Source organism: Lissotriton vulgaris, chromosome 4_1 (genome assembly GCF_964263255.1).
Source record: "Lissotriton vulgaris chromosome 4_1, aLisVul1.2, whole genome shotgun sequence".
NCBI lineage: Eukaryota > Metazoa > Chordata > Amphibia > Caudata > Salamandridae > Lissotriton > Lissotriton vulgaris.
The window spans coordinates 2,128,533,799-2,128,549,528 of NC_141691.1; the positions used below are offsets into that span (position 1 = coordinate 2,128,533,799).

Sequence of the window (15,730 nt, forward strand, 5' to 3'; positions counted from 1 at the left end):
CAATTGTTCCTTTCCAAAACTCGTAGCCATCTACAGCCAACCTGTCTAGAAAGGACTTCGAATACAGTAATTTTGTATCAGTAAGTCTAACTTTGGACATGGACTTTTGTGTCATTTTAAAATAAAATGACTCAGGATTCGATTGATTGAAGTCTGTGAATTAAGTGTATTTTTTCAGAAATGTATTGGAGCTGCCTCCTAATGGAGCAGGGCAATGTTCCCATTGTGTATAATTTACAGCAACCCTCCTTGAATTTGTCTTATGCAAAAAATTATTACCATAGTGTTGAAAACAAAACAAATCACCATAATTAATAGAATCTAAATACAGATCCTCAGCATCGAAGGCAGAATAATACTTCAAATCAGAGAATAATGCTTCTACGGCCTGAATATCCCAATCATCAGAACGTATATTTTGTTAAATCACATCTCCCATGTTTACTCAGAGCACATTTGGAACATTAATCACTTCAGTGATGCCCATGTATCTGAAACCTAACCGCATCCCACACAATCCCATCAAGGACAGGCCAAGCAGTAATGTTAACTGTATTTAAGTTTCGTTTCAGTCTGTGCGCTGAATGTGAAGAGGAAAGAGGGGCCAATGTTCCATTAAGGTACCGAATTCCTGTTCTTTCTTTAACGTAGTGACCATCGATCAGGCGGAAAAAATAATACACAAAACCAATTCACATAAAAAGATAAAATGAAAATAGGGTCAACCAAATGTATGTCCAAGGGGGAATTAAAAAATGTTTTTTAAACAACGTGGCATATCTTGCAATAGTTGAGGGTTTCTTTGAAGGTTCCGAAACAGAGTCAAAGGAGAATCTGGACTGGTCGGCCAAACGAGTCTGTAAATCAGGCATTGATAAATCAGCAGGATAGGTGTAGGTCAGCTCATCAATGTTAGTAACAGGAACAGTATTTAATAAAGGACTGGATATGGCAGGCATCTCGAGAGACATCTCTGTTCTGCACCAGATGTAATAGCCAGCACAGAGTGCCTCACCATGGAAGGACAGGAAACAGCCGGTGTCATGCTATGAAGAACCGGCCACCCTGTGTGTCTTGACATTGTCAATAGAAATAAATCTGTTTTCCTTACGACCTGGAAGTGGTGGTAAAATGACTGTTCTTGTGCCCTTCACTCCAAGAACTCGAACCGGTGCTCGATATGAGGGACCGAACTCTTTCTTGTTATCGATCTTCTCTTGAACCAGTTCTCCAACTTGGGGTAGCCAGCCAACTACCGGGATCTGCAGCGCATCATCCGATGTGGAGGGCAAATGTTCCTTTGCAAGACTGTCTCTGGTCTTTTGTAGATTCTGTAAAACATTGCAATGTTCATCTACGTCAAAGGCCGTGGCCTGGGCCTTGCAGTCTAGCCCATCGAGGTCAGGGACATACATCTTGATACCAAAGAGCATTTCGTATGGGGTCCGCCCACCCAGAGACCTTCTAGGGAGATTATTAAGCGCACGCGGCACGCCTATGAGGTGGGCTAACCAGTTTCTGCCAGTGCCTATAACTCGAGCTGTCAAAGATTGCTTTAAGTCGCGGTTCATTCGTTCAACTACACTATTGCTCTCGGGCCTGTAGGGACTCGAAAATTTGACTTGGACCCCCAACGAAACCATAGCATCCTTATACGCCTTAGAGGCGAAAGCCGGACCCTGATCCGAATGGAAGGTACCACAGGCAAAAATTCCCACAAAGACTCGCAAATCCTTAATGACAGTACGTGAATCAGCGCTCCGATAGGGCCATACCCACACAAAGCGTGTGCATGAATCAACTGCTACTAAGATGTACTTGTACGCAGTATCAGAAGAAAAGGGACCGCAGTGATCTAAATAAACGCATCCAAGCGGTTTATTCGAGATGTACAACTGTGTCTGAGGCGGACGCGCAGCAGTTGAAGGCTTAATCTGCTGGCAAATGTCACATTGAAGGACATAATCGCGCGTCTGTTTGTACAGTCCCCGCCACCAGAACCTCTGTTCTAGCTGAGTTACAGTGGCTGAGACGCCCGCATGCGCAGACGCCACACCTTCATGAGCCACTGTAATCAAAGCAGCCCTGCGATCCGAGTTGGGAACTAGACGTTCGCCAACATCAGGGATTTTCACATAAGGAACCTTATCAGGACTTAAGTGGTATGTGTATTTAGAAGGGAACCCCGCAGGATATTTACTTCCCTTCTCTGTTGCAGCAACTGCTGCCAAGATGTCATCATCTATCTTGCTTTTGGACCTCGTGACCGCTGCAACTAAGTATTTTGATACCGCTGACTTCGCTGCTTCATCAGCAAGCGAATTGCCAACAGCGTGGACCCCCACGCGCTGATGACCGAGAGTATGAATCACAAACACGAGTGGCAACTTCTCTTTAAGTTCCGCCACTCGGACCCAGATCATTTTATGTTTTATTGTGCTACCTTTGGAATCACGAAATTCATTCTGAATCCAAAAGAACAAGTTTTCATTGTAAGACTGGACACAGTAGTAAGAGTCACTTACGATCAAAGTCGTCACACTAGGATCAGCGTACTCCAATGCAAGCATCAGAGCACGAAGCTCTGCTAATTGTGCGGTGCAGTCCCCAAGCGTCTGCGTGTGCACGACACTGGACTTGAACTCATCGTTCACCATGGCACCGACCACAATGGCGCAAGCGGAAACGTAGGCATGTTTAGAGCCATGCGCAACCTGCGCCGAACCATCAGTGTAAATGATGCAATGGAAATCCTCCAACGGCCGCATTGCTAAAGGAGCAGGATGAACAAATTCATACTGTAAATACTCCTACGACCGTAAAGTGGCGTCAAAAATAAACTTGACATCTTGTGACGTCAAGGATGCAGCCCACCGAGGGTGCAAGGCTTTGGAATTAGGTACACTGGCTTTCGTAACCGCCTCTAAGGCAGGACACGGGGTAACAACCAACATGCGCTTTCCTTATGACAGGGCACGTTCTTTAAGAATTGCCATCTGTACAGCCGTCAAAACTTTCTCCACAGTGGAAAAACGCAATTCAGCCGATGTGTACAAGTGTGACTTGTAAGCTATAGGTACTGCATCTCCTTCATTAAAAGTCAGGTATGTGAACCCCACCGCCCCAGGGATAATTCTTATCACCAGGTTGGTCTGGTTATCACGAGTCTGTAAGTATTCAGAAGAGAGCAAATCAGCCTGCAAAGACTGCAGAATGGCTGAATGCTCAGGCAGCCAGCATGATTTGGAGAAAGATGGTTGTATCAAAGCATACAAAGGCTTGATACGCTGGGCATATTCCGGAATGTAAGTTCTCCCGAAATTAAAAAATCCCAGCAAAGACTGTAATTTTTTCAGTGTTGTCGGAGAGCGCAATTGTGCGCATTTCTCCAGGAAGTGAGGGGCTAACCCTTTTCCCTCGTTGTTAAGTTCGTAACCGAGAAACAACACTGTGTACTCTGCAATGTGCGACTTTGCAAAGTTAAACTTGTAACCGATGTCATCAAAGTTACAAATTATGCTATTTACTCGACACAGATGCTCCCAAAGATCGTCGTCTGTGAGATAAATGTCATCCACATACGAACAAGCAACCGGGTCGATGCCCTCTAGAAGAGAGACAATGCGGGCGGAGAATACTCCTGGACTGTTCTTATAGCCCATTGGGAGACGCCAAAACATTTTTTGCACACCGCCGCATGTAAAACTGGTCCATTGGGAACTGAGACCGTCTAATCTATGTGCATAAAAACCATTGGAAATGTCAAGCGTGGTTTTGAACCGTTTACGCTCAAGACTATTCACTAAAGCAGAGCCTTGAGTATTCTGTACTGCGCAGTTACGGCAATGTGAGTTTAAATGCCTATAATCCAAAACCAAACGATATGAGCCGTCTGGCTTGTTTACAGTAAAAAGGGGGTTATTCATCGGTGACACACACATTTCAATTACACCTTGATATTCCAATTGTTCAAGGATAGCCACGACTGAAGCTTTGGCTTCACGCCGTATGGGATATTGAGGTTGAGGCTGCGGTTGAGACCGTAAAGGAATCTCGTGGCTTGGTGACAATTTATCCCAGCCACACTGATTGCGGTACACAGCCGGCGCAAGCGCCAGAGCTCACTCTTCTGCAAAATGCAGCGCTTCCACTCTCGGTACAGTGTGCGCGAAACTGGGCAGGATTACCTCCTCCCCTCGCAGAGCTGCGAGAACAAAAGGTGGGGGCCAGTCAGCCTCCGATAGCAAAACGTCATACGTAGACGAGAGGTTTTCCCAAAATACCCCTTTTACAGTTCGCTGCATGTCACCTTCAATTAACAGGACAATTTCAAAAAGACGTTCAGGGGGAGCAACATGCGTATCAGAAGTTTCAATCACAACATAAGTGTCAGTCGCTGTCACCTTCAACAGTGGACGGAGGGCCTCTCTCACTATGGTAATCTCCACCGCGCTGTCCAGCAAGGTCAGAGCCCACGTCAGATTTCGAAGCCGCGTTCCCACTATCTGGGGCATAACGATGCGCTGTCAGGGCGGCGACTTTCTTCGTAGCAAACTGTGGTCTCTTGGGCGTAGAGCCTTCCTGCTGATCTCCACCGGTACGCGGGCGGGGCTGACCACGTCCTTGCTGGCCACCCCGGCCCCTGCCGCCCCATCCACCACCGGTTGACGGAGCCGATGAGTCTTGAAAGGAACGAGGAGAGCATTGGTCAGAAGCCTGAAACCCTTCAGGCGATTTAATCATCGCGCGGTCGCGCAAATCATAAACACAATCCGACTGCGCAGGCAACGGAGACGCAGGAGCAGAAACCTGTGTTTGTTGTTGTTGTTGCTTACCCTGATTCTGCTTTTTAGGCCAATTTTGTTTCTTGGACTTTTGTTGACCACTAGTTTCCGATGTCGGACCCTGGGGCTGCTTTTTCTCTTTATCAGGAAAAGCCTTAAGCCCCTTCGCATTGCGGCCAACCGTTTTATAAGCAGCCACAATGATCCTTGCCAACTGACGGGGTCTCTCGGCCTCGGGAATTAACGCTAAAGCGTTAGCAACCTGAAAGTTCACTGCATCTCCCTTGACATTTGCAAGGATTAGATCGCAAACTACATCAAAGGAGCCACACAGGCGCATACCCAATTCGACCGCCGACTCCGGTCCGTGTTCATCCTGAACACGTTTAAGGACCGCACCCAGATTGGTCACAGACGAGGTGCCGCAGCACCTCGAATAGACCGCTGCAAAAGTCTTACCCCAGGTCTCACAGTCAACAAGCTCAGGTGCCAAATCTTTCGGTAAACTTAGTGTAAGAATCCGGTGTTTATCACCGGGATTCGTATTAGGAAACACAGCTTCTAGCTGGCCGAATTTCTCTGCAAGCCAGAACGGAAAATCATCCTTGTCCTGCGGCTTTTTGCCCATCACGGAATTCACCATGACAGGATTGATTTTCAAAGCAGCCTGTTCTGCACGAAGCTGTGCGCCCCTAGGGGCTACGTCCTGAACATTACGGCTAGTGTAATGAACAAGCGCTCTAATCACTTCCACTGCAACTTCATGAAGTTGCCGCAGATCAGCTATGCCACAAGTGGCGCGATTAGGGTGAGGAGTGAATCCAGCCAAAGCGGGCCAAGGTGTGCCCGGTATGGACAAAGGACCCAACCTCGGAAAGGTTAAAGCGTGTGGTAGGGCGCCACCAAACCAAACTCCATGCTGCCAAGCGTCAACAGGAACCTCCAGCGCTCTGTACGGAGCATACGCAGCCGGTACAGCCGTAGCAGTGTAGGTGTGGAAAACACCAGAATTGGCGTTCACCGCCGGAAATGTCACCCACATATAAAATAGTTCGTACGGGTAAGCATGTTCCACATTCACCACTAGAACAACAGCCAAGACTTCCATACTTCCATCGGGACATTATAAGCCCTCAAATGGTCACGCACCGCAATGCGACTATGCTGCGGGATGTCCACGGCTTGTGCCATGTCAGCACAGGAAAGTGAATAAACAAAGATTACTTTGTAGCACAACTGGGTAGTAATTCAAAGAAACCGTTTTTAGATAGATTCAAGCTTGAAAAAAGACCTATTTCAAAAATAGGTAGGTTTTTCCGACACTGCCGTTTTCCGGAAACGGGAATGAAGGGGTTAAGGTTTGAATGATATACTACTCGAGTGTCATGATATAAGGCCAATCAATGTATGGGCGCCATGTAGCAGGGTTTCCGTTCTCCCACAGAACTGTGTACAGAGATCTAGAACCTGGGTGAGTTAGGGTGACCCAAAACTCACCTTTGTTTCAGAAATCCCCTTACCAAGCTAGCTACAGTGTCTCATCGGTAGTAATAACTTCCCAATGACTTAGACAATCCAGAACATGAACTTAGGGTACCTCAGGTATCGTGGAACACATGAACACTTTTTCGTTATATAATCATTACAAACCGAAACTGGGAGGCAAAGAACACACGTGCAAGTTTGAAATGTTTATTTTTCAATGCAAAGTTCTCAAACGCAGTATCTTGTATAATACCAACATACATATTATAAAAATCAGAGTTAGCAGCATAGTCACTAATCCATAATAAGCAAAAGGTGATAGCATGTTATGATGCAAAAATCTATAGAATTCTGTATCACCTATATTTCGCGCACCCTATTCAGTATATTATATTATATCTAAGAAGGTCTCGTTTGGGTTCTAGCTGGGCGGGCCCATACCTCTAATTCTCAGTAGGAGTAGATCACATCAACAGCTACCAGCTCTCTGCATGCGAAGCATCAAGTGTGTCGATGTATTCCCTGTAACTCTATCTTAAACCCGCGTAGAGCCAAATGTTGGCAGCAACATTATTTGTATTATGTCTAACGTGGTACGAGGATCAGGCCTTCAGCAACCTTGTGTTAGGTTATTCTTAGAGTGTGCAGTTCTCGGTGTGCAGACAGTTGTACCAAGTGTACCAAGCACGACTGATACTAGAGCAATAACATATTATTCTCAAATAAATCACATCTTTTGTCTAGGTTGAAAGCTACAATAACAATTAGGTGTCGTGTGCAAACTCAAGCTGAAAGAAAATATTGCGTTTAAACATTTAATAAGCTCATGCTAACTTAACACAATATATAGAAACGTAGTAACCATATGACAATAGATTAAGATAGCACCCTCCTCTTGTTTGAAAACAAACTGACACTATGATCCTAGACATTAACACTATCCCTTTTAATTTTTTTAAATAATTACTGCTGTAAAAAGACATCTTACTGTGAAATTTGTTTTTATGTTTTCTGGACTGTAGAACTATTGATAGACTTTATAATTTATTTTTAGGGATCCATTTTCTGAGTTCACCACTACAAACTGCTATTCAAACTATATACAGCCTGAAGGGGAGGCTCACAATGTACAAATCAAAACATTCACTAAACAGATTACTACTTCCCACAGAGGCAGTTGCTTTTACGTTTCAACAGCATATGCAGCATGTGAATTTCATAGCATGTACAAAAGTTCATGCTAACCATGAGGAACCACATCATAATAAAGCTCTGCAAATGCATGTAAAAGGGTGCAGACAGATAGTACAGTCACAGATATGCAGAAAAGATGCCCATCACACTAACAGCCGTTTCATAATACACCTCTGTAAATGAAGAAAAACGACTGCACACAGATGATACAGCATGAGTTAGAGAGATAATGAAGACTTAGCAAGAATTAATCCACGCAAACAGCAAACTGTTACAGTCAAAGGATAGATGAACCAGAACTGCATCGAAAAGAACACATAGACCAGGCCCATAAAAAGATAGTGCCAACAGACAGTGGAAAACTATGTCAAAATACATATCTAGTGCAAGCAGATACAGACATGGCAAAAATAGAAGAAACAATCATCCAACAAAAGAGAAACAGTGCAAACATTCTAAAAAATCTTGCTTATTATTTTATTCTGCAAAAAAAAAAGTTGCCTTTAAAAAATATCAACTCACCTGTAAAAAAGAATTAGATCGTTGAGAAGTCTATCAAGTAGAAGACAGGTTGTTGCTTTTCTGCACCAAACACTATAAAATAGAAAAATACTCAAATTTTATTAACATATTACACACATATTTATTACACAACATATAACAAGCAAATAACAAGCATAACAGATAAATTGCCTAAGATTCTCTACCATTAGATATCCTAATGCCTAACTAAGTTCAATAATTGTTTTTAAAAAACATCAAATAACCAAATTTTTCACCCAGATTTTTTTAAAATCAAACTTCATTTACAGTGAAATCTCCCACACATTTCCAAGATATTACATGCAATCTTTATGATTTGCACTGCTAGACAATCTTACTTAGCATATCTGTTACCAATCTTACTTGCCAAAATAAATCACCATGGAACACCAACATCACACGTGAATAAAGCTCCTTTTTACATAATTTTGGGTGAATAATTTGCTTTCGAGTTTTATGTTTAGATTCTGCTAATTATTGTGATTTATTTTCTTTCCTACATTTTGACAATCACTAGTTGATCAAAACTAATGACAGAGATGGAGACAGATGTAGAGTAGGAAAGAGACAGGACAGGAGGGACACAGACCACAGGAGAGAGAGACAGTAGCAGGGAGAGGAACATGTAGAGAGAGACCAGCATTGAAAGCACAAATGGAAAGAGAGAAAAATATCAGGAGCAGAGGAGGTCAAGAAAGATAGGGAAGGTACAAAAAAGAAAAAGATGAACATAGACAGGGAGTCACAGAGTAGAAACAACAGACAGGGCACAAAGGAGACAAACGGCAGGAGGCACAGGGAGAGAGAGGACAGCAGGCAAACAGTACAATAGGGAGAGAGAGCGCAGAAGGAACGCAGAGATGGAAAAGCAGATCAGAAGGGAAAGGGAGATGGAGAGAAGGAAGGTGAATAGGAGGTAGAGAGAGACACCACCATAGAGACAATGCAGGAGAAAGACTGAGAGCAGGAGACAGAGAGAGATACAAAACAAGCGTGGGAAGGAGAGAGAGATCACAAGGGAGAGGGAAGGCAAGAGCGTGATTCAGGCCAGAAAGAAAAAGAAGGACAGAAGGGAAAAAAAGAATAGTAAAAAGGACAACAAAGAGAGGGAGAGCAAGACAAACAGAAAGAATAGGACACAGAGTGAGGGAGAACAAGAACAGGATAGAGAGAAAAATTATGAGAGACAGGAAGGGTAGAAATCAGAGGGTAAGCAACATGGAGAGAAACTGCACAATAGACAGAGATACGAAGGGCTAACCGGACACACTGAAATATATGAAGTAAGCAGCACAAAGACAGAGATGTTGAGAAAAGGGAAGCAGAAACACAGATATATGTATGCTGACTCCACTAACTTAGTGCATGAAGGCATCAGCTGCAGGAACTTCTGCATAACCTCATAGCCACAACTCTTTGTTTCCCTTTAGCCCCAACCCTTTCCTCTCTGACCTCTCACCCACCACTGCAGCCCTCGGCCACAAACCACACTGTAAATTTTGCCCTCCATATCATTGCATGTAGGTATGGTACAACAGGTAACATCATACCTACAGCAACTGAGAACTATTGCCTTTGACACAGATTCATAGCTCCACAAGTTAAATAAACATACATTTTGACCTCTCAATAATTTTCAGAAAACTTCAATTTACATCCCGGGTGACACCACAACGATATTCTAGTACCTGAGTTTCAGAAAAAGAAGGGAAATCCACACTAAAAATGACTCTCTTTAAAGAATTTCCCTTCCTTTACTACACTCACCTACCATGATCTCATTGCGTCACTTCTCCACTAGTCACAACTAGGCAGTGTCAAAAGTATCAATACCACACATAATCTGAACTGCCAAGTCAAGCGCACACAACTAGTATACTGATTTGAGTAATCAAGGTAAAGTGTTTCAAGGATAAGATCGCACATGAATGTTCTTTCTATTTCTTTTTTAATTGTTTATGTGATTGGTTCTCCTATTCAAAGGAATCCATAAAGAAAGAAACCAGCCGACAAGTGTTTCGTCAATAAGGGTGTTAACCCAATGACTCTTCAGGGCTGTATCCGGCATCCGGAAATACCCTCCTCATCACCTCACGGCACCACGCCGTCGTTGTTTTGGACACTAGGCATTACCCGCCTTTTTGTCCTTTTCGCTTCTAAATATCCTGGTCCACTTAATATCGTGTGCGAACTCATGCACATTGAGGCTCTTAAACCCGATTCGGACCGTGTTGGAATTATCACCGGTCCCCCGATAACACGATATCCCGCTCTTTTTCAGCCCTGAAGAGTCATTGGGTTAACGCCCTTATTGACAAAACACGTATCGGCTGGTTTCTTTCTTTATGGATTCCTTTGAATAGGAGAACCAATCACATAAACAATTAAAAAAGAAATACAAAGAACATTCGTGTGCGATCTTATCCTTGAAACCTTTTACCTTGATTACTCAAATTAGTATACCAGTTGTGTGCGCTTGACTTGGCAGTTCATTTAACATAAGGGTCAGCCTTCTCACCCTTTGGTTTCAGAGTTTACAGGGTTCTCTCTGAACAAGCAGCACCAAACAACAATACTGTTTCATTACTACTCAACCACTACATGTTGTGCGCCATTCATTTCTGAATACTAACAACCCTTCGCTGGACTATAAAACCACACATAATCTATCTGCAGTTTCTGAACGTGTCTGTATCGGGCTCTGTTTTTTGCTCTGCCACTTTTTCATGAACTACTGCAACAGCAGGCTGTCACTACAGGCTGGCAAAAAAAAACAGTCTGCCTAGGCCAGGGCTCAAAAGTGAAGCCCGATAGACACAGAGCCTACCTTTAAGAAACTGCCTGTGCTGAGACCCGAAGAGACCCGGCCAACATAAAGCCCTGAAATCTTAATGTCTCCTCTCTCTTTGGACCTTTAAATTTGACTTTCAAACCACGTTTGCTTACCATGACACACGCTTCTTTTTCGGTGTTCCACATTCAACGCCTAGACACTTTACCCTTTTTTGTATCAGAAGCTGCAGCTGTAACATGGCTTATCCACAAATTAATTAGTCTATCTTTCGCGCTTTGTCAGTGTTCCAATTCCATAATTCTTTTTCACATAAATAGATACGAGCGGCTCAGTACCTCCTACTGGCATGAACCCAAGTCGCTCCCTTTCACTTACAAGTGCCTTAGAGACAGCAAAAAATTATATCTGTATAGAGATGAGTGTACTGAAACATGGGATTAGTCGTTCACATCCAGGCACTTCCAATTGCATGAGTTATGTAACCAGAACCACTGTAATGTTGCAAGTGTTTTCAAAGGTACACCGGTGCCTGATATAATGCCGACTTTTACCTTATTGGTCATTTATTTTCAAGCAATGAGAATTGCTATGAGTTATTAAATGACAAACGTTACGCTGTAATAGTCACTCTGCATATGCTTCCCTGTAAGAATGTAGTTTATCCACCCCCGCATGGGAAACTTGATGTTTCCATCTGGCCGTGAATTCCGGCCTTGAATTCAAAGTTCAATCACAAGACATGAACAAGAGCCTTATTGTCACAAAAACAAGTTACCCTAGCATCTGTTCACAAACATATCTCCTTCACTTAGCTAACACTTGCAGAGAAGTGCATACCTTATTAAATAGTGACCTTCCTTTACAATTTGCTGAGGTGACTCCCATAATCTTTAACGCATCCTCCACTTCAGGGCTGGCCTATTTTTTTTTATAAGTACTGAACAATGGTTTAGTGACTTCTTTCCCAGAAATTATTTGAAGTCATTCTGCTACTCTTCACTCCATATTCTCCGACTTATTTTTGTGGACTTCCTGTTCTACTACCACTGGCTGCTGCTTTTGTGTTCCTATTTTGGTTATTACAAAATGGATGTCCGTCCTGTCTTCGCAAACGAGCCAGAGCACTTAGAACTGTTTCGCCAAAGGATGCTTGAGTACTATGGCATCCTGCCACTCGCGACTTTGAGTGCATCATATGGATTATCATTTCGATTTTCCTATTTCACCTGTGTGCAGCCTGTATTTCATTGCCTGAACTGTGATTTCATGTGGGCCCTGGACTTATGTCTCTGAAACTTGGTATCTCCTGAAGTGAATTACAATCATCTCATGAATCCGTTAATTGATCATGAACAGCTTTGTTCCAACGGAGGGTTTATGGCCTTTGCATGCGATACAAGGAGATCTGGGTCATTGGAATATATTCGCAGTGGCGCAAGATTTCTTGGCACACAGCTACATAGAAAAGACACCAAGTTGCCCTCTGATGGTACTAGAGGCTCCGGTAATTCAAGACCATGTATGTTCTTTTTCTCTTTTCAATAGGATGGCTGACTTGTTTTCGGATGATAACAGTGACTTCCTTTTAGAAGCGGTTGCTGCTTATTTCGCCTACTCAGTTGTAGGATGACTTTTATGCAAGCCATTAACGTCTTCATTTTTTTCCCCTCCCTATCTTTCTCACGTTTTTTTGGACTTCTTTTTTTACATAAACAGACCTATTGGCTTTACTAACAGTGGACATTACAATTTTGTGCAGGTCAGATTTTCGTGTTTTATGTGGACTACATTTTTTTTCCTCACCTGCTCGATTTCGAAATAAACATTTAATTGAACTCTAATTTCAACAATTCAGTTGCTTATCTTATCTTATCTTATTTGAAACGTACTCGGAGCAAGGCAGGGTAATATATGGTTAAATGTGCCCTGATTAGTGTGTAAAGTTAGCATGAGTTTTTTAATAAGTTTAAACGCCATTTTCCCTTTCTGCTGCTTATTTGCGCCTGATACACATCTGCTGCTTTACTTTTCTGCCTACTGAAATATTTTCGATTCATACGAGAAAAATATGTTGTTACACTGATGTTAGCCTTGCTTATCGAGCTGTATCTCACATCGAGTACTGAAACCTTCAAAAGATATCTCAATACAGTAGTTGTTCTCAACACTGATTTTCGAACGACCCTACAGATAGGAACGATATATGAAAATGCAAGTGGTTATACATCATTACTTTATGAATCAGCTGTCAAACAACACGAAATCATAATGTCCATTGTTAGTAAAGCAAATAGGTCTGTTCTTCAAAAGTAAATATGGAAAATAACGTGAAGAATATAGAAAACCAAAAGGAAATGAGGACGTCAATGGGTTGTTTGAGAGTTATTGAAACATTGTTTAGGCAAAATAGGTAGTTTCTGCTTGTAACAGGAAATCAGTTTTATCATTTGAAATTATGTCAGCTATCCAATGGAAAAGAGTAAAGCAGTACTGATAATCTCTTATAATCGGAGCCTCTTTTACCATCAGAGTGCAGGTCGGTGGGTTTTCGATGTAGCTCGCTGTTAGGAAAGAGTTAATTGTCCATTGTGTAGGCAAAGTATGCAGCAAGTGCCTCTAACATGAAATCACTGTTATCATCTGAAAACATGTCAGCCATCCAATTGAGAAGATCAAAGGAGCATTCATGATCTGTCATTATTGGAGCGTCTTTTACCATCATTGGGCAGCTCGGTGGGTTTTCAATGTAGCTCTCTGTTAGGAAAACATGCGCCGCTGCGAATATATTCCAATGACCCAGAACTCCTTGTATCGCTGCAAAGGCCATAAACCCTCCGTTGTAACAAAGCTGTTCATGATCAAGTAACGGATTCATGAGGTGATTGTAATTCGGTTCAGGAGGTACCAAATTGCAGCGACATAAATCCAGGGCCCACGTGAAATCACAGCTCAGGCAATGAAATACAGGCTGCACACAGGTGAAATACGAATATCGAAATGATAACCGATATGATGCATTCAAAGTCGAGAGTGGTAAGATGCCGTAGTAGTCAAGCATCCTCTGGTGAAATAGTTCTAAGTGGCCCGGCTCGTTTGCGAAGGCAGGAGGGACATCCATTTTGAATTTCCCAAGATGGTAAAGGAAACGGCGCAGCACCGCTGGTTGTATAGCAACTCCACAGAATTAGGTCGCCGGCTATGCAGTGGAGAGAAGCAGAATGACTTGATACATTTTCTAAGAGTTTAGTCACTTATATATTGCTTAGTGGTTATTAAAAAAGTAGCTTTTTTGAACTGGAGGATGCGTTAAAAAATAAGGGAGTGATTTGAGGGAGTTGTAAATCAAGGTCAATTTTTTTTTACATCAATGCTGTTTTCTGTGAATGTTAGCTTAGTGAAAGATATGTGTGTGAGCAGATGCAACGTTCAGTTTTAAATGTGACAATGGCGGTCTTGTTCATGTCTTCCGATTCAAGGTCGGTATTCGCTGCCAAATACAAAGATTAAGAAACGCATGCGTGGGGTACAAAGTGTGCATTCTTAAAGGAAAGCAAATGAAGGGTTATTTTTACCGCGTTAGCATTGTCGTTTAAAAAGTTACAGTGATTTCTATTATATGTGAAGAAAGTGTCACTGATGAAGACTGAAAATAAATCCTTATAAATGATACGGACTGGTGTATTTTAGAAAAGGTTTGTAACATTACATGAATTGTGTAAAAAAAATAATGTAATTGAAAGTGTATGGTTTGAAAATGAAAAGTAGAGGTTTATAGTTCATGTTTTGAAAGCAGTTCTAGAGGGTCAGAAGAAAGTGTATGGTTTGAAAATGAAAAGTAGAGGTTTATAGTTCACGTTTTGAAAGCAGTTCTAGAGGGTCAGATGCATGATAGATTTATTAAAAATAGAACATGTTTTTAAATAGTATTTTGGAAAAAATATGTGCCTTTATGTACTATTTACATTATGTGCCTGTTGCGTATTCTTTGAGTTTTAGTAATCCTGTGTCTTATACGTTTTCTAGGGGCGGTTTGAGGTTCATGGTGGGTTTGGGCAGGGAGGGTAGGTTGGGGGTTTGTAATAGGGGGTTCGGCTGGGGTGGAGTGCGGAGTTTAGTGAAAAGTGAGGGGGGCGGGGAGTTACGGTGTTTGGTAATGGAGCAGAGTCAGAGGACGCCACATTTGTGTTATGGGCTGCCACGGAAATATGTATTTATTCTCAGAGGTTTATTATATTAAGCATATATATTAGCATGGTGGCTCTTGTCGTTTTGTGGTTCTGTGTATGTTTATAATGCTGGCTCTGTAGTTTTTGTTTATGGACCTTATTGCGACACACAGGGGACCTACGTTGCACAGTTGGAGATCAGAGACTTAGGAAATGAAACTTTATAATTGTAAGGGCTGTAAGCGATAGAAATCGCCCGTTCTCGGTGTAAAAAATATCACCGCTATTGGCGGTATTTTCTACGGTGTTAGTACTCGAAGGAGACTAGTAACATATATGTGAAAAAAAATTATGTAATAGGCTCAGCATTTTACATTATCTTGGAAAACAAAAGTTGCTTTTACATAGCAATACGTCTCTTATAATTAAGGGACGGAGTGTATATAGTGCTATTTAGTACTCTGCTATGTGATTGATGTTGAATATTTCATAAGAGGAGGCTTTAAAAGTTTTACGATAAACTGGTTTTCTAGGGAAGTGGGTGGAGTGTTCCGTGTAAATTGCAGAATAGAAAGTAGTAAGAACCAATTGGAAGTGTTGTTTTCAAGTCACATGACTGCAAATGCGCGTCTCAACGCGATAGGTGGGTGCGCGCACCCGGTCGCGCACTATAAGAAAGCGGCGAGAAAATATCAGCTACTATGCTCTTCAAGCTTGTTTCGGTACAAAGAGTTAATTCTGAAAAGAACTTTTTTTTTTTTTTT

At 42.3% G+C, this 15,730-nt stretch overlaps 1 protein-coding gene across 1 annotated transcript in view; it reads left to right on the plus strand.

The window, feature by feature from the left end:
* Window positions 1-15,730, plus strand: part of LOC147725203 (CD5 antigen-like) — a 223,214-nt gene that overhangs the window by 27,240 nt on the left and 180,244 nt on the right. The window lies entirely within an intron of this gene.